Source organism: Trachypithecus francoisi, unplaced genomic scaffold, assembly GCF_009764315.1.
Source record: "Trachypithecus francoisi isolate TF-2019V2 unplaced genomic scaffold, Tfra_2.0 Lachesis_group13, whole genome shotgun sequence".
Taxonomy (NCBI): domain Eukaryota; kingdom Metazoa; phylum Chordata; class Mammalia; order Primates; family Cercopithecidae; genus Trachypithecus; species Trachypithecus francoisi.
In genome coordinates, this window is record NW_022681458.1 from 50854696 (window position 1) to 50877757 (window position 23062).

Genomic DNA, 23062 nt, shown 5'->3' on the forward strand with positions numbered 1-23062 from the left:
GGTCTATTATTTTAGTTTCTTCACTTTTCTCATGGACAATGTCCACATTTTATGTCATTGTTTTTTCTTGAAGTAACTAACCTTGAATGGAAAAATTGGTATTTTTCTTTCCCACCATCATGTTGAATCATTCATTTGTCTGGTAGCTTGAGACAGCCAGCAGAGGAGTCACAGGAGTAGGTACCTTTCCATGAGCTCACCTCTGTTCCACTCCCATCTCATAAAGGGTGTGACAGATACTTCACAGACGGCAAGGAGAAAACAGATCAGAAGTACCTTATTGGGGGGCTTAGCACTGATTTTGGTTCTGAAAAGCTGGCCACTAAGAGACAGCAGTAGCTATGTCTGCCTCAGTATGTGACAGACCACGCTGTTGGGCCCGTATATAGCCTCCATATCTGCCACTGTGGCTACTTCATTCACGTACCCACTGTGTCAGTTCTGGGATGACTAAAATCAACTGGGTGAGTCATTTTGTCTACTTATCTGTCGAGTACTTTGTTCATGGTAGTTGCTATTTGCTGAGCATTAAGGGACAATACAAAAAAATCTTCACACTTCATGTCCCCTCCCACGTTTGTTCACAGATTCAGCAATTTTTTACTTTGGAGGGAATGGCCAGTGGACTCCTAAATATTTCACTGTACTGGCAGGTCCTGAGTCTTTGTAGGGTTCATATTCTACCGTTTGGAGCACGTATCTAACCAAGGCTTCCAGTATAGTGGCCACCTCTTCCTCTTTTGTCCAGTCATCATGATTTTATTGATGTAATGAATCAGTGTGGTGTTCTGAGGGACTCATAGGTGATTCAGACCTTTTCAGACAAAATTATGGCAAAGGGTAAGAGTGTTACCACAGCCACAAGACAAAATTGGAGATCATTATTATTGTCTATTTCTGAATTCAAACCTTTTCTGATCTTCTTTTCTAATTGGAATGGAAAAAAATATGTTGTCCAAATCAATGGCTGAAAACTAGGTACCTGAAGTTTTATTAATCTGCTTAGCACAATATCACATCTGGCACAGTAACTATAATCATCAGGTTTACTACTTGATTAAGTCTGTAATAGTATACAGTTATTCTCCAGGACCCATCTGGTTTCTGCAGGGGCCACATTGGTGAGTTAAACAGAGATGGAGTGATTACTACTCCTGCATCATTTAAGTTTTTAATTGTAGCAATCATTTCTACCATCTCACGGGATATGATACTATTTCTTTATTTGTTTGCTTGCTTGCTTTTTGTTTTGAGACAGAGTCTCACTTTGTCACCCAGGTTGGAGTGCAGTGGCGCGATCTCAGCTCACTGCAACCTCCGCCTCCCGGGTTCAAGCAGCTCTCCTGCCTCAGCCTCCTGGGTAGCTGGGATTACAGGTGCATGCCACCACACCTGGCTAATTTTTGTATTTTTAGTAGAGAAGAGGTTTCACCATGCTGGTCTTGAACTCCCGACCTCAGGTGATCTGCCCGCCTCGGCCTCCCAAAGTGCTGGGATTATAGGCATGAGACACTGTACCTGGCGATACTTTTGGTTAATTTATTATCTTGGCTAGGGTTTGGGGACAGTTTCAGAGGTTTCCACTTAACCTCTTCCCCTATGATAGCCCAAGGACCTAATGTGGGGGTTATTCCAAATGCTAAGCCAATTCCAGTGATACTCTCAGGAACTTGGGAAATGACCACTGAGTGGATTCCTGAATCCAGTGGGTGAAATTTTAGCCAACTCATTTATTACCTGGCCCTGTAGACCACTACTCTAGTGGGGGTTGAGGGGACCATAACCATGCTTTGAATCTCTAGATATCAGTATTATCTCTGCTTACAACTAATAATCCTAAAAATGTTTATTTGTAGGCACTATCCACCCTCCCCATGCATTTTAAATGCCAGCATCATCATATTTGCTACAGCATTTTACTTCACCAGGATATTTTTCCAGGTCATCATGAATGAAGTCTTGAGCCATTGAGCCACTACCACTCTGTGCCAAATACTATCTGTGCCCTGCCTGCCAACCAGGATGACAACCCTTCATCTGCCAGGTGGTGAGTGAGCCAGTCCCAAACTCCTACTTTGTCACCTGTTTTCTCAGCCCATTTCTCAACATCAGTACCACTGGTGTTGATTTGGGTCCTCCAAGAGTCAGGCTTCAAGATGGGATAGAGGAAAAAGAGGTTTATTAGGGGCAATGCCTTTGAGAGAAAAATAAGATAGGTAGGGAGTAGAAAATGAAGGCCAGGAGAACCATCAGACTGCACAACCCAGGCCTGACCTGGTTGAATGAGTGAGAAAAAGGAAGAGAATTAGGAGAATCACCCTAGACTTCAGTTTAGCTCTAAGAAAGTTTGGCAAATATTGGGAAATCCTAAAGTCAAAGTTGCCTATCAGAGGAGCTCTGTGACTCTCAGAAGCAAGTCTGCCTTAGTATTCCTGTCTTGCCCAGTCATTGGCTAAAAGCAGCCTGTAGGAAGCACGACTTTGGCTCAAATACAATGATGATTTCAGAGCACAGCAGCCAAGGGTGCCCACAGGCAGAAATCTAAGAGGTGCATTTTCATAGTTACCACAGATCAGAACAGTTGGAGGATCGTGAGGAAGAGCAGTAATTATTTGTGTAGGTAAATAATAATAGATAACCGGTACACAAGAAGAAAAATGATCTTTCATGAAACAAGGTACATTCTCTCCTTTTTGGGTTGACCTGTCAGTTTACTGACATGGATCCATTGGTTGAAAGTTGATTAAGCAGCAAAGGTCTACCCACAGTACAAATACCCAGAAAGAGCAAATGTAGATCATTGCAATGTCCTTGAGTGACAAAGGGGTGGAGGCAGAGAGAGAAGCTCTGCTGATTCAGACCAGAGGGAATTTTCCACCCATCACAAAGGTTTGGCTTATATTCTAGAAACTAGACAGTGACTGAGCAACATATGCTAGAAAGTTGGTGCTCTGCTGAAATTGGGCCCCAAGATATTTTTGGAAACTTTGATGCCCATGAAGAGGGAAAACTGCCAATTTGAAGTGAAAAGAGTGTTTTTGTGTCTCTAAATGTAGAGTTTATGGTTTAGTTTTTGAGAAAATCACTATTTCAAGAAATAATCACTGTGTTGGACACTTAAGAGAAATTGAGCAGTACCCAATTTGGAATTCAGACAATTAAGACTTTGAGGAGTTAAACTATGAAAATTTGTCTCCATTGAGGATGGAGATACATTTCTGTGGATTGTATCCTTTAGGAGAATGTTTCTTTTCTGAACAAGGAGTCAGATTTCATTGTGTCTGAAACTATTCTTTAGTGGTGCTTTTGTGTCATCCTGGGTGAGCCTTCAGAAAGAGGAGGTCAGGAGTGGAGAGCCACTTGGGCAGAAGTGATATGGAGGTATGCATTTATCTTATGCTGGAGAAGAGACCCTAAAGGGAGTAGACTGGGTTTGCAAATTCCCATGTTGGACCAAGCTTTTCTGATGTTGTTCTGAATTATGTAACTAGACACTTACTGACTCTTTATTAGTTTGTTTTAGAAAAATAAACCATTTTATTCAATTGCTCAATTATTATTGAAGTCCTTCTAGGCTCAGGCACTATTTTAGTTACTTGGAATATGTCAGTGACAAATACAAAAAGCCCCTGCCCTATGAAGCTTATTTCTTATCCCTTGGATGTTCTATCACTGGAAAAGCTAGTCTTGGATTGGAAATGGGACAAGGAGAAGTAGTTTATTCTGTCCTGGCCTTGGGCATTAGGGCTTCCGTTCTGGGAAAGCACAATGTGCTCAAGAAAGCACTCAGTGGAAGAAGTGAGCCAGCCCTGTAACATGTTGGCCGGCTGGCAGCCAAAGTGAGAGACATTCAACTGAGGACTCCTGTGGACGGTCCTTGGCTTGAGGACTCTGAGAACTACTATATCTGGCATAATGTTTTAAGCTATCAGGGAAGTTCCCTTCTGTTACCTACGAACCCTCCAGGGAATTCTTGTTAAGGAATACAGCCTGATCTTAGCTACCACTGTGTGGATTTGAATGCCTTTGACCTCCATGGGGGTGAAGTGAGAGGCAGTTACAGTGTCTGGCAGTAACGAAATTTGACCCTCAGAACAGAGCAGCAGTCCAGAATCAGCTGATGGGCTGAGGTGGCAAGTCATTGTGCCTTTATAAAACAAGGAAGCCCTTCCTGGGAATTTCCTGAGATACTTGGGAAGTAGATCCCGGTAAAAATTGGACTACCTGAAGTTAAACAAGATATAACCTTGGACTATTGTCAAAATCCTAAAGCCAAGTGTGACTTCTAGGCTGGAAAAGCTAGGACTTCTGGGTTATACAGCACCTGAGAGCTTCAGGAAGCACGAAAGATAGGATTTGTGTGCAGGTTCTAAGTTCTAAGGTCAGAGCCTGAATCATGGAGTAAAATGTGAATCAAAGTTTTCAACATGGATATGGTAAGTAGGGTTTTACATTAAGGCCACTGAAGAATAATTCTGTGTCTAAATGCATCTATACATATTTTTGTCAATAATTGATCTTTGTGTTAGTCATTATTTCTATTGTCTTTCTTTTTCTGAAACTTTATAGTAAAAGCACATCTAACATTTCAGATCACTTTAAGAATAAGACGGGATGGAATAATACACTCCCTGGAAAGTTAATTTCTCTAAGAAAATGCACTGACTTTAAGAGAAATTTGCAGGTATGAAAAGTGATCATTGCTAAGTTATATAGTCTCTCACCTTCATCCATTCTTTCTTACCTCCCAAATAAAGGTTTGTGAGAATAACATATCCACATATGTATTGCCACACAAACAAAAATACCAAATACGTAGTCATATACATTAAACAAACTGTGGCACCCAGGTGATAGGAGTAGGAAATGCTCAGAACCTCCTAAGGTGTGTTATTTAGTATTTAGCATTTTATGTTTATCTCATTATAAGTTTTGTGCTATATTAGAGTCTATATAGATCAATAAGCACTGCCAAACTGCTGAAGGTGATACAACTATTGAAATGTTTAGCACAAAATTTACAATGCTATAATCTCATATACTATAAAGCCTAAATTCTGCAGCAGAGGGACCTGGACTCCTAGACTTCAGCTCTGTTTCTATCACTCCTACTATAATTCTTATTATAATTACTATAATTTCTGTTGCTCTTACTACAATTCAAATGTATTTTTTTGATGTAAGAGTCTTTCCTAGAGGTCACATAAAACTCTGAAATTGGGTCAGGCCAATTGGGGAGTATTATGATAGGCGATTAAAATCTCTAGAACTACATGTCCTGTTTATTTTAATGAAATATGAAATCTGTATCTTAAGAATCTCAAAGCTTCTTAAGGTTGGGACTTCTATTTTAAAAGAAGGTGAAGTTTGGGTTACCTTTTCAAATGGTTTCTTTTTTTAGTATTTAATATTTTCTCTACCTTTTGATTAAGCCATTGAAAATCCCTGGCAGAATGCAAGTAGTGAAATTTGATCAAAGTTTGGAAAAGAAAGGACTGAAGAGAAGCGGTTGTCTTCTTTCTCCCTTCTCCCTTCCTGTGGTTGATTGCAAAAATGGCTGCAATACTTTGCAGCTCCTTCCAGCAAGAAGTGGAATCTACTTCCCCACCCCTAAGATCAGGTGGGCTGCTCTTGAAACTTGCTTGGGCCAATAATGTGATGGAAGGGATAGTTTGTATGTTTTGAATCCAGGTGTCAAGAGACCTCACAGCTTTCACTCCTTCTGATCTCAGACTCTTGCCCAGCATATCTTGAGCATCAAGGGAGACCAAGTAGAGCAGAAAGTTGTAATAGTTGAACTGTCTTAGACTAACCAGCCCCAGCTAACCCACCAGCTGCCCACAGATACATGAACAAGTCCAGCTGAAAGATCATCTTAGCCTGGACAAAGCCAAACCACCAAGCTGAGCCCAGTCCAAAATGCCAAACTGCAGTTTGTTCTGAGTCACAAAATTTGGGGGCAACTTTATGAAACAGCTAAAGCTGATAGCTCTAACTACATCTATGAGTCATACAACCTAGAAATGTTATCAAGTAAGTATTTTCCTCAAAGTAAAAGTTTTATAGAGTCACTTAAACCAGTGCTACTAAAAGTGCTGATCCACAGATAGAGAGCTTGCACCAGAATGTCAATCTGTACACTGCTTCCTTCGTCAACAAAGTCTTGCTGCAAAAATTGTGTCAGTTGAATTAAATAGTGTGCACAGTTGATATATTTGGTTTATATTCCTGTGCAAACTGAAAATATTCAGATAGTAAGAATTTAGGAGGCCGGGCGCGGTGGCTCAAGCCTGTAATCCCAGCACTTTGGGAGGCCGAGACGGGCGGATCACAAGGTCAGGAGATGGAGACCATCCTGGCTAACCCGGTGAAACCCCGTCTCTACTAAAAAATACAAAAAACTAGCCAGGCGAGGTGGTGGGCGCCTATAATCCCAGCTACTAGGGAGGCTGAGGCAGGAGAATGGCATGATCCCGAAAGGCGGAGCTTGCAGTGAGCTGAGATCTGGCCACTGCACTCCAGTTTGGGCGGCAGAGCGAGACTCCGTCTCAAAAAAAAAAAAAAAAAAAGAATTTAGGCTTTTCAGGCTACACAGTATTTGTCACAATTTTAGGCTTTGTATACCGTACAGTCCCTGTCAACTTTGTCATTATAGCACAGAAGCAGCCATAGACAACAAGTAAATGAATGGGCATGGCTGTGTTTCAATAAAACTAAGAAGTAGACAGCAGTCTGGATTTGGTTTGTGGGCCATAGTATGCTGAATTCTGAATCCTAAGCCATTTCAGCAGCTCATCCCGTCAAAGCTCATTATCGTGTCTGCTTTTATAATAATGTCAAAAGAATGTAGGCAAGAGCAAAAACAGAATTGGAGATATATTTCCTTAAAGACCGGAAAACCAAATGCCTGAAATAGTTGTTTCAGATGCCCCAACATGGAGCTAGAGGGATAGAACGAAATATGGAAAAATGTACATAATTATTTAAAATGTATATGAGTAATAAAGTGCACAAGTACTGCCAGTCAAGGCCCTGGGCCAAATTTGGAAAAAATAAATATTCTAAGAAGCTTTCATTTCAAAATGTTGATATCTCAGCATTACTACTTAGCGGTAAGGAGTCGGAATATTCCTTCCCTCATTTTTTTCCTTCCTCCTTTTCTATCTTCCTCATCCTTTCCTTTTTTCCCTTTCTCAACCCAGAGGAAAACATTTCCAGGCACCATTGAAAACCAGTATTACATTCTTGAAGAGGAGGTTCATAGGCAGCAGTTAAAAGCTTGTAGTTTTGCCATTTGATTTTCTTTCAGTGGTTGCCCCATTTAATTTTCTTTCAGTGTAGTTTGGAGACAACACATTTCTGTCTCATTATAGTTTGAGACAATCTGTCTTTAGATTCACCCTGACAATGGGCAGGGTGTGCCACTGTAAGGCAGTGTTAGGAAGAGGCACAGAAAATGAGACACCAACAATCACTATCCATTTCTCAAAAAGCATACTGGGCAGATTTTCAAATTGCCATTACATTCTGGGTTGGTTTTTTTTTTTTTTTTAATACAAAGATGATTAGTTGCTTTGACAAATACACTCCTCCCCAAATAACAACTGCTATCAAAATCACTAGAGTAAAACAAAAATCTCTAGAACTACATGTTCTGTTTATCTTAATGAAATATGAAATCTATATGTTAAGAATCTCAAAGCTTCTTAAGGCCGAGACCTCTGTTTTAAAAGAAGGTGAAGTTTGGGTTACCTTTTCAAATGGTTTCCTTTTTTTCAGTATTTAATATTTTCTCTACCTTTTGATTAAGCCATTGAAAATCCCTGGCAGAATGCAAATGTAGGAAGAATAACCCACTAGGAATCACAGCCATTGTCAGTCACTAACAATTTATCTCAGACTGGTCAAGCCTATTTTCCAGAGAGAATAAACATGGTGTCATGGCTACTAGGGAGGGTTAGGAGAGAATACGTCCCAGAGAATGGAATGCCAGAATGCCTTGATGGGGTGCCACAGCTGGGGAGAGGGCTGGGATAATGGGGAAATTAAGGGACAATGGGGAAATTAGAGAACTAGAGATGGCAGCAGGGGCCACAAAAAGGTGATACAGATACATGTTAAATTTTGCCTACTTCCCAAATTTCCTTCAGGATGGCCATAGCCAAGAGAACCAAACATTACTTGTCATGGCATGAAAGGGTGCTGCTAATTTCAGCAGGGAGAAAAGGCCTAGTGTCAGCGGCTGAGCATCCTTCTTCAGCACATCTGTAGGCTAATCTTCATCTGCTAGGATGCCGTACAGCTTCCCAGGAGCCCCTTGTTGCTCTCTTCTTGACCACAGATTGATAACTCCTAGGGTCCTCTAAGCATGACTCTCTTATCAGTGCATCACAAAATGGCATCATATATATATATATATTGATGGCATGATATATATATCATGATATATATATATATACAAAGTGCCATTTATATATGACTCATCCATTTTGTCTTCTGATGTTTACATTCTCATGCCCATGTTCTCCAGTACTTCTCTCTTCTTCCTCCCCTCCAATAAGCAAATGATATCCTTTCTACTTCCCTATGTCTCCTCTTTTCATCAGTATTAACTAAGTCTTCAGACAGGGCATTGTGAGAGCCAAAAGCTCATTGCAATAACGTTTTACTTTCCTCTTTACTGTTGTAGTCAGTAGTCAATACTTCTTTTTAGTCATCCACAGCAAACATCCTCTCAAGGGGACAGATGAAGATCATAACAAATTGAAAGCTGAAAAGTACTACTTTAAATACAAAATACTGTCGTCAGTCGCCAAACACTCCATCCTCACTCCCAAAGCTGTCATATGATTATCAGAACTCAATAGAAATATGGAATCTCAATGATTCATAAATTGATTCATTTATTCACCAAACATTTTTTGAGCAACTATTATAGGAAACACTCTTCCAGGTGCTGGTGATACAAAGTTAAGGCATGCTCCTTGCCCTGGAGGAGTTTATCATCTAGTAGGGGAGCCAGATGTGTAAGCATAAAATTACAATAGGGAGTGATAAGTGCATAATGGAAGTAGCCACAAGGTATCATTTTGTTCAGTTGAGGTAGTCAAGGACTTTGCTGGGCTGGACTATAAAAAGGCTTCCCTTAGGAAGAGATTTTGAGCTGAGTGTTGAGAGATAATTTGCAATGAAAGGGGAAGCAGGAGGAGTGACTAGTAAAATTTGCCTGGAGCATCAAGTTCATGTAGAAAATTGGTAGGAGATTTTAGCCCTAGGCAGTGGAGCTAGAAATGATAGTGGATAAATGTGTGAAATGTTGAGGAGGTAAAATGAGAGTTAGAGTTTAATAATATGAATGAAGAGGGAGAAGATGTTATTTTGCCCACTTCTGGCCTGATGCAGAAGTCTAGCCTTAGCATTCCTGAATGGTGGCTCACCAGCCTCTGTTGGGACCCTTCCAGGAGTAGTAGCTGTCTGCCTCACAGGACTCCAGCCTGTTCTAGTCCAGACAGACTGGATTTTAGAGAAAGCTTCTTTATATTGATCTGATACCTGCCTGCCTTTAAATTCCACCCCATCTTATTTCTTTATTCAACAAACATCAGGTCTGTTTTTTTTTTTTTTTTCTTTGAGACGGAGTCTCGCTCTGTCGCCCAAACTGGAGTGCAGTGGCCAGATCTCAGCTCACTGCGAGCTCCGCCTTTTGGGTTCACACCATTCTCCTGCCTCAGCCTCCTGAGTAGCTGGGACTATAGGCACCCACCACCTCGCCTGGCTAGTTTTTTTTATTTTTTAGTAGAGACGGGGTTTCACCAGGTTAGCCAGGATGGTCTCGATCTCCTGACCTTGTGATCCACCCGTCTCCGCCTCCCAAAGTGCTGGGATTACAAGCTTGAGCCACCGCGCCCGGCCAGGTCTGTTTTCTTAGGTGTAGATCTGAGACATCAAGATATTTACAAATTGTTATTTTGTCTCCTTGGTCTTTTCCAGTCTTCTTTACTCAAAACATTCCCAAGGATTCAGGACATTTCTATACCTATCTATCTATCTATCTTCTGTCTATCATCTATTGATCTATCATCTGTCTATCATTTATCTATCTATCGATCGATCATCAATAGGTAATCTATGTATGTATGTATATATCTACCTATCTATCTATTTATCTCATCTACTCACATTTCTCCAGAGGTTGGATTTGGTGTCACAAATGTTCAGTGTCATTGCCTTAAAATATGAAACTGAGTGACTGAGGCTGTTATCATATCAACCTCTGGAGTAGCCACAATAAAATAATAAAAGGACAAAACAAATGTGGGAGAAAGACTAGTATGACTCAGCCAACTCTGGACACACTGTCTGTGAGTTAGCCCTGCTCCACAAGGAGCAGCAGAAAGCAAGAAAGCAAGCGAGAGAGAGAGAGAGAGAGAGAAGGAAGGAAGGAGAAGGGAAGGGAGAAAGAGAGAGAGAGGGATGGAGGCAGGAAGGGAAGGAGGAAGGAAGGAAGGAGGAAGGAAGAAGAGAAAGAAAGAAAAAAGAAAGGAAAGAAAGAAGAAGAAAGAAAAAGAAAGAGAGAAAGAAAGAGAAAGAAAGAAAGAAAACAAACTATGTTTCCTTAAAACATCATTCACTAAGAGATTGCCACCTCTTCCTGGAGATAAATGTCCACTCTTTTAGTCATTTGAAGTAACCGTCTCATTTTGTTACTGTAGAAAAAAATATAGCTCAACGCAAATAAACCCAACATAGAGACTAAGATAATAAAATAATATTAAAGCTAAAAGTGAAGTCTGAGCTAATCTTATCTAATCCTTCATTTTACAGAACAGAAACCAGATGATTACTTGGTGATGATAACAAGTAGTAAAATTACTTGTTAAAGCCATTAGGAGAATAGTTAAATAATAACTCGACTTTCTTTTGGCACCAGATTAACACCACACAAATTACTTTCCAATCACTAAGGAAAATATCACTGAACAATGGGGGGATCTAATGGTCATGGCACTGAATAAACAGTTATTTCTAATAGTTGTTCACCAAGGTAATATCTTCTGATGTGATTCAAAGTGGATTATCTAACATCACCTATGATGTAATCTGATCAGAAATATCTAATTAGAATACAGAAAGTTTGACAAATGGTGTTGGAACAAATGGATACCCACATGCAGAAAAATGAACTTGAACCTCTTCCTGGCACCATGTACAGACATTAACTCAAAGTAGATAAAATACTTAAATATAAGAGCCAAAACTATAAAACTTTTAGAAGGAAGCATAGGTGTAAATCTTCATGACTTTGGGTTAAGCAATGGTTTCTTAAATATGACACCACCCAAAGCACAAGCAAGTAAACAAATAAACAGATAAATTGGTCTTCATAAATTTTTTTTTTTACATGAAAGGTCACTATAAAGACAGTGAAAAGAAAACTTACAGAATGAGAGAAAATGTTTGCAAATCATATACCTGATAAAGACCTTGCATTCAGAATATAAAGAAGTGGCTCAATTTAAAAATGGGCAATAGACATTTCTCCAAAGAAGATTTACAAATGGCCAATAAACACACAAGAAGATGTTCAACATCTTTAGTCATTAGGGAAATGTAAGTCAAAATCACAATGAGATACCATTTCATACTCACTAGAATGAATATAAGTTTTAAAAAAGAAAAACTGACAAGTATGGGTAAGGATATGGAGAAACATAATTTAAGAAAGAAAAATAACCAGTCTGGGTAAGGATGTGGAGAAATTGGAACCCTCATGCATGGCTGGTAGGAATGTAAAATAGCACTGCTACTGTGGAGAACAATTTGGCAGAACTTTCAAAAAGAGTTTTCATGACCTTGCAATTCCACTCCTAGGTATGTATCCTAGAGAAGTAAAAACCTATGTCCAAATAATACAGGAATCAGGAATATTTGTTGCAGCATTATTCATAATAGCCAAAGAGTGGAAGCAACCCAACTTCCACTGATTTCTCCTTGTACCTGATATTTAACTGATGAATGAATAAACACAATGTGGTACAATGGAAAATTATTCAACCATAAAATGTAATAAAGTACTGAATAAACCCTGAAAACATTATGCTAAGTGAAAGAAGCCAGACACAAAAGACCACATATTATATGATTTCATTTATATGAAATGTTCATATAAGGTAAGGGTCAAGCAAAGAAACCAGGGTCCATCCATGCAAACAGAAAGTATATTAGTATTGCCAAAGGATGGAAGAAGGAAGAATTGGGAGATCCAGGGTTTCTTTTTGCAGTGATGGAAGCATTCTGGAATTAGATAGTGGTAATGCTTACACAGCATCGTGAATACACTAAAAACCACTGAATTATACACTTTCAACAATTAAAATGGTGAATTCTATGTTATGTAGATTTTATCTCAATAAACAAGGTTTTTTTGTTTGTTTGTTTTTAAAGAATACACAGTTTTCAACATGACTTCCATTTTACAGCTGATTCAAGCAATAGGGAAACAAGTTAAGTGATATCAGGTGAAAGCAACCAGACAAACCCAGAAGGTCGACCAATCAGTAGGACAACCCGACTGGTCTTTTTAAAAATGCACTAACATAAAAGGCAGACTGTGCTAGCATTTCAAGTATATGTCAGAATACCCTAAGAGGTATGTACTCTTAAACAGAAAGACTATTGTCAGGCCTCTGAGCCCAAGCCAAGCCATCGCATCCCCTGTGACTTACACGTATACGCCCAGATGGCCTGAAGTAACTGAAGAATCACAAAAGAAGTGCAAATGCCCTGCCTCACCTTAACCGATGACATTCCACCACAAAAGAAGTGAAAATGGCGGGTCCTTGCCTTAAGCGATGATATTATCTTGTGAAATGCCTTTTCCTGGCTCATCCTGGCTCAAAAACTCCCCCACTGAGCACCTTGTGACCCCCATTCTTGCCCACCAGAGAACAACCCCCCTTTGACTGTAATTTTCCTTTACCTACCGAAATCCTATAAAACGGCCCCACCCTTCTCTCCCTTTGCTGACTCTCTTTTTGGACTCAGCCCGCCTGCTGAAAATTACAGTCAAAGGGGGGTTGTTCTCTGGTGGGCAAGAATGGGGGTCACAAGGTGCTCAGTGGGGGAGTTTTTGAGCCAGGATGAGCCAGGAAAAGGCATTTCACAAGATAATATCATCGCTTAAGGCAAGGACCCGCCATTTTCACTTCTTTTGTGGTGGAATGTCATCGGTTAAGGTGAGGCAGGGCATTCTCACCCAGGTGAAATAAACAGCCATGTTGCTCACACAAAGCCTGTTTGGCGGTCTCTTCACACGGACGCCCATGACATTTTGGTGCTGTGACTCAGATCGGGGACCTCCCTTGGGAGATCAATCCTCTGTCCTCCTGCTCTTTGCTCCCTGAGAAAGATCCACCTATGACCTCTAGTCCTCAGACCAACCAGCCCAAGGAACATCTCACCAATTTTAAATCGGGTAAGCAGGCCTTTTTTACTCTTTTCTCCAACCTCTCTCACTATCCCTCAACCTCTTTCTCCTTTCAATCTTGGCACCACCCTTCAATCTCTCCTTCTCTTAATTTCAATTCCTTTCATTTTCTGGTAGAGACAAAGGAGACACGTTTTATCCGTGGACCCACAAAACGCCGGCGCCGGTCACGGACTGGGGAAGGCAGCCTTCCCTTGGTGTTTAATCATTGCAGAGACCCCTCTCAGATTACTTACCCACTATTCAGGGGTGTCTGACCACGCTGCAGGGACGCCTGCCTTGGTCCTTCACCCTAAGCGGCAAGTCCCGCTTTTCTGGGAGACGGGCAAGCACCCCGACCCCTACCCTCCCTGTCTCTATCCTTTCTCTCCTTTTCTGGGGGAGGGGCAAGCACCCTGACCCCTTCTCTCCCTGATTCTACCACTTCTCTGCTTTTCTGGGGGAGAGGCAAAAACCCCAACCTCTTATTTTTGCACCTCAATACCTTATTTCTGCTCCCCGACCGCTTTCCTGCTTTTCTGGAGGGCAAGAACCCCCGATCTCCTTCTCTCCGTATCTCTACTCTTTCTTTTCTCTGGGCTTGCCTCCTTCACTATGGGCAACTTTCCACCCTCCTTTCCTCCTTCTTCGCCTTTAGCCTGTGTTCTCAAGAACTTAAAACCTCTTCAACTCACACCTGACCTAAAACCTAAATGCCTTATTTTCTTCTACGATGCCGCTTGACCCCAATACAAACTCGACAGCAGTTCCAAATAGCCGGAAAACGGCACTTTAGATTTTTCCATCCTACAAGATCTAAATAATTCTTGTAAAATGGACAAACGGTCTGAGGTGCCTGACGTCCAGGCATTCTTTTACACATCGGTGCCTCCCTAGTCTCTGTTCCCAATGCAACTCGTCCCAAATCTTCCTTCTTTCCCTCCCGCCTGTCCCCTCAGTCCCAACCCCAAGCGTCGCTGAGTCTTTCTAATCTTCCCTTCTACAGACCCATCTGACCTCTCCCCTCCTCGCCAGGCCGAGCTAGGTCCCAACTTTTCCTCGGTCTCTGCTCCCCCACCCTATAGTCCTTTTATCACCTCCCCTCCTCACACCAGTCTGGCTTACAGTTTCGTTCCTCAACTAGCCCTCCCCCACCTGCCCAGAAATTTCCTCTTAAAAAGGTGGCTGGAGCTAAAGGCATAGTCAAGGTTAATGTTCCTTTTTCTTTATCCGACCTCTCCCAAATCAGTTAGCGTTTAGGCTCTTTTTCATCAAATATGGAAAACTTAGCCCAGTTCATGGCCTGTTTAGCAGCAACCCTGAGATGCTTTTCAGCCCTAGACCCCCTGAAAGGTCGGAAGGCCGTCTTATTCTTAATATGCATTTTATTTTATTACCCAATCTGCTCCCAACATTAAATAAACCCCCAAAATTAAATTCCGGCCCTCAAACCCCACAACAGGACTTAATGAACCTCACCTTCAAGGTGTACAATAATAGAGTAGAGGCAGCCAAGTAACAACTTATTTCTGAGTTGCAATTCCTTGCCTCCACTGTGAGATAAACCCCAGCCACATCTTCAGCACACAATTCCAAACACCTGAACTGCAGCTGCCAGGGGTTCCCCCAGAACCTCCTCCCCCAGGAGCCTGCTACAAGTACCGGAAATCTGGCCACTGGGCCAAGGAATGCCCGCAGCCCGGGATTCCTCCTAAGCCATGTCCCATCTGTGCGGGACCCCACTGGAAATCAGACTGTTCAACTCGCCTGAGAAACTGCTTGGGTGATTTGACTATTAAAGGCTGGTCCGTTATCAGACTGTATAGAGGTAGGAAGGCCAAACCGAGGAATTATGTCTGAAATGACCGTGGTGGCCTTCTCAGACCCTATGGGAAAGGCCTCTACCCATCCAGTGAAAGTGTCTACCCAGACTAAGAGATATTTTAGTTTTCTGACTCGGGGCATGTGAGTAAAGTCATTTGCCAGTCCTGGGCAGAGGCAAATCCTCGAGCTTGATGTGTAGGAAAGGGAGGGGGCCTGAACCATCCCTGAGGGGTAGTAGAATAGCAGATGGAACACTGAGAAGTGATCTCCTTGAGGATAGATTTCCATGATGGAAAGGAAATGAGAGGTTCTAAGAGACAGGCTAGTGGCTTGTAACTTACTTGGAAGAGGTTATGAAATGACGACAGAATAGAATGGGCCTATGAGGTTGGAAGGAGATAATTTCCTTGGTCTAAGAACCATTTGCCTTGTGTGGGAAGAGATTGATAGGTGGAAGTTTCAGCCGGGGAGTAGGTGGGAGTGGCCAATGTGAAGGAGGAAAACTGCCGTGAGGGATAGAAGTTGGAATGCTAGCTGCATTTTTAGCTAACTCATCAGCATAAGCATTGTCCTGAGTGATGGTTGGAGGAAGAAAATACATTTCGGAAGTTATGAGAACTGTAGAGAGTTGAGCATAGTTTGTGATTTTTAGGCCCTCTAACAGTATTAAAGCAGTGGCAGCCGCTGTGCGCAGACATGAGGGCTAGGCTAAAACAGTAAGGTCAAGTTGTTTGAACAGAAAGGCTACGGGACGCGGTCCCGGCTCTTGTGTAAGGATTCTGTCTGCATTAACCATGCCTAGGAAGGAAAGGAGTTGTTGTTTTATAGAAGAGATTGGGATTTGGGAGATTAGCCAGCCGGAACACGATCAGCAAGGAGAGTAAGGGTGTATTTATGAGAATTATGCCGAGATAGGTAACAAATGAGGAAGAAATTTCGGCTTGACTGAAGTAATGGGGGTTGGCTGTGATGCCTTGCGGCAGTAGAGCCTAGGTAATTTGCTGAGCCTGATGGGTGTCAGGGTCAGTCTAAGTGAAAGCAAAAGATAGGCTGAGATGAAGGGTATAAAGGAATAGTAAAGAAAGTATGTTTGAGATCTAGAACAGAATAATGGGTTGTGGAGGGAGGTATTGAGGATAGGGGAGGATATGGCTTTGGCACTACAGGGTAGATAGGCAAAACAATTTGGTTGGTAAGGTGCAGATCTTGAACTACCCTGTAAGCCTTGTCTGGTTTTAGGACAGGTAAAATGGGGGAATTGTTTACAGGCTTTAAAAGGCCATGCTGTAGCAGGCGAGTGATAACAGGCTTTAATCCTTTTAAAGCATGCTGCGGGATGGGATATTGGCATTGAGTGGGGTAAGGGTGATTGGGTTCTAATGGGATAGTAATGGGCATGTGTTCGGTTGCCAGGGAAGGAGTAGAGATGTCCTATACTTGTGGGTTAAGGTGGGGGATACAAGAGGAAGACGCAAAGGAGGCTTTGAACTGGGGGAAAAGGCAGCAATGAGGTGTGGTTGTAGCCTAGGAATAGTCAGGGAAGCAGATAATTTAGTTAAAATGTCTTGACCTAATAAGGGAGCTGGGCAGGTGGGGATAACTAAAAAGCAATGCATAAAAGAACGTTAGGCCGGGCGCGGTGGCTCAAGCCTGTAATCCCAGCACTTTGGGAGGCTGGGACGGGCGGATCACGAGGTCAGGAGATCGAGACCATCCTGGCTAACACGGTGAAACCCCGTCTCTACTAAAAAATACAAAAAACTAGCCGGGCGTGGTGGCGGGCGCCTGTAGTCCCAGCTACTCGGGACGCTGAGGCAGGAGAATGGCGTAAACCTGGGAGGCGGAGCTTGCAGTGAGCTGAGATCCGGCCACTGCACTCCAGCCTGGGCGACAGAGCGAGACTCCGTCTCAAAAAAAAAAAAAAAAAAAAAAAAAAAGAATGTTGTAGGCTGGGCGTGGTGGCTCTAGCCTGTAATCCCAGCACTTTGGGAGGCCGAGATGGGCGGATCACGAGGTCAGGAGATCAAGACCATCCTGGCTAACACAGTGAAACCCCATCTCCACTAACAATAAAAAAATTAGCCGGGTGCTGTGGCGGGTGCCTGTAGTCCCAGCTACTTGGGAGGCCGAGGCAGGAGAATGGCATGAACCCGGGAGACGCAGCTTGCAGTGAGCTGAGATCCGGCCACTGCACTCCAGTCCGGGCGACAGAGCGAGACTCCGTCTCAAAAATAAAAAAAAGAATGTTGTCCAAACTGGCACCAGAGTTTGGGAGTTATAAGAGGTTTAGAAGCCTGGCCGTCAATACCCACAACAATTATTGAGGCAAGGGAAACAGGCCCTTGAAAAGAAGGTAATGTGGTGTGGGTAGCCTCCATATTGATTAAGAAGGGGACGGACTTACCCTCCACTTAAGAGTTACCCAAAGGGTCTGTGATGATCCAGGAGGCTTCCGAGGAGATGGGGCAGCGTCAATCTTCAGCCGCTAAGCCGAGAAGGTCTGGAAAGGAGTCAGTCAGAGAGCCTTGGGCCAGAGCTCCAGGGGCTCTGGGGGTGGCTGTTGGGAGAGTTGAACAGTCCGGTTTCCAGTGGGGTCCTGCACAGATGCGACACAGCTTAGGAGGAATCCCGGGCTGCAGGCGTTCCTTGGTCCAGTGGCCAGATTTCCGGCACTTGTAGCAAGCTCTTGGGGGAGGAGGTTCTGGAGGAACTCCTGGCAGTTTTGGTTCAAGCATTTGGAGTTCTGTGCTGGAGATGTGGCTGGGATTTGTCTCACAGTGGAGGCAAGGAATTGCAACTCAGAAATAAGTTGCTACTTAGCTGCCTCTACTCTATTATTGTACACCTTGAAGACGAGGTTCATTAAGTCCTGTTGTGGGGTTTGAGGGCCGGAATTTAATTTTGGGGGTTTATTTAATGTTGGGAGCAGATTGGGTAATAAAATAAAATGCATATTAAGAATAAGACGGCCTTCCGACCTTTCAGGGGGTCTAGGGCTGAAAAGCATCTCAGGGTTGCTGCTAAACAGGCCATGAACTGGGCTAAGTTTTCCATATTTGATGAAAAAGAGGCCGGGCGCGGTGGCTCAAGCCTGTAATCCCAGCACTTTGGGAGGCCGAGACGGCTGGATCACAAGGTCAGGAAGATCGAGACCATCCTGGCTAATACGGTGAAACCCCGTCTCTACTAAAGAATACAAAAAACTAGCCGGGCGACGAGGCGGGCGCCTGTAGTCCCAGCTACTTGGGAGGCGGAGACAGGAGAATGGCGTGAACCCGGGAGGCGGAGCTTGCAGTGAGCTGAGATCCGGCCACTGCACTCCAGCCTGGGCGAGAGAGCCAGACTCCGTCTCAAAAAAAAAAGAAAAAGAAAAAAGAAAAAGAGCCTGAACGCTAACTGATTTGGGAGAGGTCGGATAAAGAAAAAGGAATATTAGCCTTGACTATGCCTTTAGCTCCAGCCACTTTTTTAAGAGGAAATTTCTGGGCAGGTGGGGGAGGGCTAGTTGAGGAACGAAACTGTAAGCCAGACTGGTGTGAGGAGGGGAGGTGATAAAAGGACTATAGGGTGGGGGAGCAGAGACCGAGGAAAAGTTGGGACCTAGCTCGGCCTGGCGAGGAGGGGAGAGGTCAGATGGGTCTGTAGAAGGGAAGATTAGAAAGACTCAGCGACGCTTGGGGTTGGGACTGAGGGGACAGGCGGGAGGGAAAGAAGGAAGATTTGGGACGAGTTGCATTGGGAACAGAGACTAGGGAGGCACCGATGTGTAAAAGAATGCCTGGACGTCAGGCACCTCAGACCGTTTGTCCATTTTACAAGAATTATTTAGATCTTGTAGGATGGAAAAATCTAAAGTGCCGTTTTCCGGCTATTTGGAACTGCTGTCGAGTTTGTATTGGGGTCAAGCGGCATCGTAGAAGAAAATAAGGCATTTAGGTTTTAGGTCAGGTGTGAGTTGAAGAGGTTTTAAGTTCTTGAGAACACAGGCTAAAGGAGAAGAAGGAGGAAAGGAGGGTGGAAAGTTGCCCATAGTGAAGGAGGCAAGCCCAGAGAAAAGAAAGAGTAGAGATACGGAGAGAAGGAGGTTGGGGGTTCTTGCCCTCCAGAAAAGCAGGAAAGGGGTCGGGGAGCAGAAATAAGGTATTGAGGTGCAAAAATAAGAGATCGGGGTGCAAAAATAAGAGGTTGGGGTTTTTGCCTCTCCCCCAGAAAAGCAGAGAAGTGGTAGAATCAGGGAGAGAAGGGGTCAGGGTGCTTGCCCCTCCCTCAGAAAAGGAGAGAAAGGATAGAGACAGGGAGGGTAGGGGTCGGGGTGCTTGCCCGTCTCCCAGAAAAGCGGGACTTGCCGCTTAGGGTGAAGGACCAAGGCAGGCGTCCCTGCAGCGTGGTCAGACATCCCTGAATAGTGGGTAAGTAATCTGAGAGGGGTCTCTGCAATGATTAAACACCAAGGGAAGGCTGCCTTCCCCAGTCCGTGACCGGCGCCGGCATTTTGGGTCCACGGATAAAAGGTGTCTCCTTTGTCTCTACCAGAAAGGAATTGAAATTAAGAGAAGGAGAGATTGAAGGGTGGTGCCAAGATTGAAAGGAGAAAGAGGTTGAGGGATAGTGAGAGAGGTTGGAGAAAAGAGTAAAAAAGGCCTGCTTACCCGATTTAAAATTGGTGAGATGTTCCTTGGGCTGGTTGGTCTGAGGACTAGAGGTCATAGGTGGATCTTTCTCAGGGAGCAAAGAGCAGGAGGACAGGGGTTTGATCTCCCAAGGGAGGTCCCCGATCTGAGTCACAGCACCAAAATGTCATGGGCGTCCGTGTGAAGAGACCGCCAAACAGGCTTTGTGTGAGCAACATGGCTGTTTATTTCACCTGGGTGCAGGCGGGCTGAGTCCAAAAAGAGAGTCAGCAAAGGGAGATAAGGGTGGGGCTGTTTTATAGGATTTGGGTAGGTAAAGGAAAATTACAGTCAAAGGGGGGTTCTCTGGCGGGCAGGAATGGGGATCACAAGGTGCTCAGTGGGGGAGCTTTTTGAGCCAGGATGAGCCAGGAAAAGGCATTTCACAAGATAATATCATCGCTTAAGGCAAGGACCGGCCATTTTCACTTCTTTTGTGGTGGAATGTCATCGGTTAAGGTGAGGCAGGGCATTTGCACTTCTTTTGTGATTCTTCAGTTACTTCAGGCCATCTGGGCGTATATGTGCAAGTCACAGGGGATGCGATGGCTTGGCTTGGGCTCAGAGGCCTGACACTCTTCATCCTTCATTTTGTACCATCCTTCATCTTAAGGTGCCCAACTCCTGTCCTTTTTGTTTTCTCGGTTTCTTCATATGGTCCATCTTTAAGAGTCTGTGCCTCTCTTCCCTGACATGTGTTCTTTACTCAAGGGAAAGCAATTGTTCTCAGGATCAGATTCTAATTTGTCTCTGGTAACTCGTCACAGAAGTTACTCTTTTCAAGGACAGGCAAGGGAAGCCAGATTCACACTCCCAACTTCAAGCCATCACGTTTGTAAGAGCACAGGCTGTAGGAGGTAGTGGCCAAAACTACCCCCTCCAAGTATAGTTTAGATGATGGAAGTGTAAACATCCCTGGGAGAGGCAATAGAGGACATTGGAGAAAGTGGATCCTTCCTGCTTTTTGTTTATTTCAAAACAAGGAAATCTGTGGCCATACAAATAGAATTGGACTGGGCTAAAAGTTAGCTCCTGTGTTGATCCTGGCATTGTTTAATATCATAATCTCTTTACAACCTGCTGCAGCCTTTGAGAGCCTGTGTTCCAGGTCTGGAGTCAGAGCTAGAGGTTACAGAGACATGGAAGAACTCAAGAAGATTAATAAACTTTGATAATTTTTTGGTATTATAAATAAAAACATTTTACAATTAATTATAAGGTATATGGAAATTATTATATTAAATTTGTTGACAAACATGTAAATTTTTAAAAATCTATTTCTTTAGGTACATAACTTGAGTTTCCCAAGACCTCACCAGCCTATAGTGTATATAAATGGGTTCAACTCCCCATGTTCGCTGCAGCATTTTTCACAACAGTCAAGATATGGAAACAACCTAAGTGTCCCTTGATGAAGGACTGGATAGAGCAACAGCAACTGTGGTGTGTGTGTGAGTGTCTATTTATATATTCTATATATGTATGAAATATATATATATTAGCCACAATTAAGAATGAGGTCTTATTTGCCACAATGTGAATGAACCTAGAGAAGATTATCCTAAGTAATCAGACACAGAAAAATATTGCATGGTCTCACTTATATGTGGAATCCAACAATAAATACATACAAATATACGAAAATAGAGAACAAAATAGCAGGGGAAGGAACTGGGGAGATGTAGGTCAGAGGATATAAAGTAGCAAATATGTAGGATGAACAAGTCTGGAGCTCTAATGTATAGCATGAGAACTATAGGTCATACAATTGTGCTGCATTTGGGGTTCATGCTAAATAAGTAGATTTTAGCTGTTCTTGCCACAAAATAAAGGTAACTGTGTGAGATGAATATGTTCATTTGCTTCACTATAGTGTTCTTCTTACTATCTATATGTATCCCTTATTGGTGCCCTTAACATCATATTGTATATCTTAAATGTACATAATAAAATGTATTTTCACCTGCAATCCCAGCACTTTGGGAGGCCCAGGCAGGCAGATCACCTGAGGTCAGGAGTTTGAGGCCAGCCCAGCCAACGTGGCGAAACCCTGTCTCTACTAAAAATACAAAAATTAGCTGGGCGTGGTGGTGTGTGCCTGTAATCCCAGCTACTTCGGAGGCTGAGGCAGGAGAATCCCTGAGGCAGAGGTTGCAGTGAGCCAAGATTGCACCATTGCACAGCCTGGGTGACAGGATGAAACTCCTCTCAAAGAAAATTTATTTAAAAAATATATATATAGATTTGATATAGTTTGGATATACGTCCCTGTCAAATCTCATATTGAATTGTATAATAATCCCCAATGTTGGTGATGGGGCCTGGTGGGAGGTGTTTGGGTCACGGGGGTGGATCCCTCATGGTTTGGTGCTGTCTTTGTAATAGTGAGTCATGATTTGTGAGATCTGGTTGTTTAAAAGTATGTGGCACCTCCCCCCACCCTCTTGCTCCTGCTTCTACTGTGACAGGCCTGCTCCCCCTTCACCTTCTGCCATGACTGTAAGCTTCCTGAGGCTTCCCCAGAAGCAGATGCCAGCACCATGCTTCCTGTACAGCCTGCAGAACTGTGAGCCAATTAAACCTCTTTTCTTGTAAATTACTCAGTTGCAGGTATTTATAGCCACTCAAGAATGGCCAAATGCAATATTACATGTATTTTTTAAAAGTATATTACCAAGATTTACCCCTCTGTAGGACCTTAGATTCCTGAAACATTTGCCCTTAAGTGTTTCTGAGAATCTACAGAGTGTCCAATCAGCTGTAAGACATTTCTCCTGCAGGGTCCTTTCCTGGGCATGAAGACTGTTTCCACTAACCTTGCCTCATAATCTGCCAGGCACAGCTGGCTCCCCACTAGTCAGCATCCCTGCTTCTCCATCACACCATCCTCTCCTAGTCAGCACCTGAGTCTCCTTCCTTGAAGGGCCACACTTACGCTATGATCTGTGACAAAGTAAGGGAAAACACCTGTCTTTATCTTAACCTGTCCCTTTTATAAGAAGGAGCTGCTTGTGCTAGAAAGTCATACGGCAGGTTAGTGAAAAACTCTTTTAGCTTTAATGTAGGAATCTGAGGGGCTGGGCCAGGAATAAATGGCTTAGAA

At 43.2% G+C, this 23062-nt stretch overlaps 1 long non-coding RNA gene across 1 annotated transcript; it reads left to right on the plus strand.

The window, feature by feature from the left end:
• Positions 1-239: 239 nt before the first annotated feature.
• On the plus strand, positions 240-21530 carry LOC117094716. The gene is made up of 3 exons (XR_004441657.1): positions 240-464; positions 1942-2047; positions 21246-21530. It is a non-coding gene; the product is annotated as an uncharacterized LOC117094716 (long non-coding RNA).
• The last annotated feature ends 1532 nt before the right edge of the window (positions 21531-23062 follow it).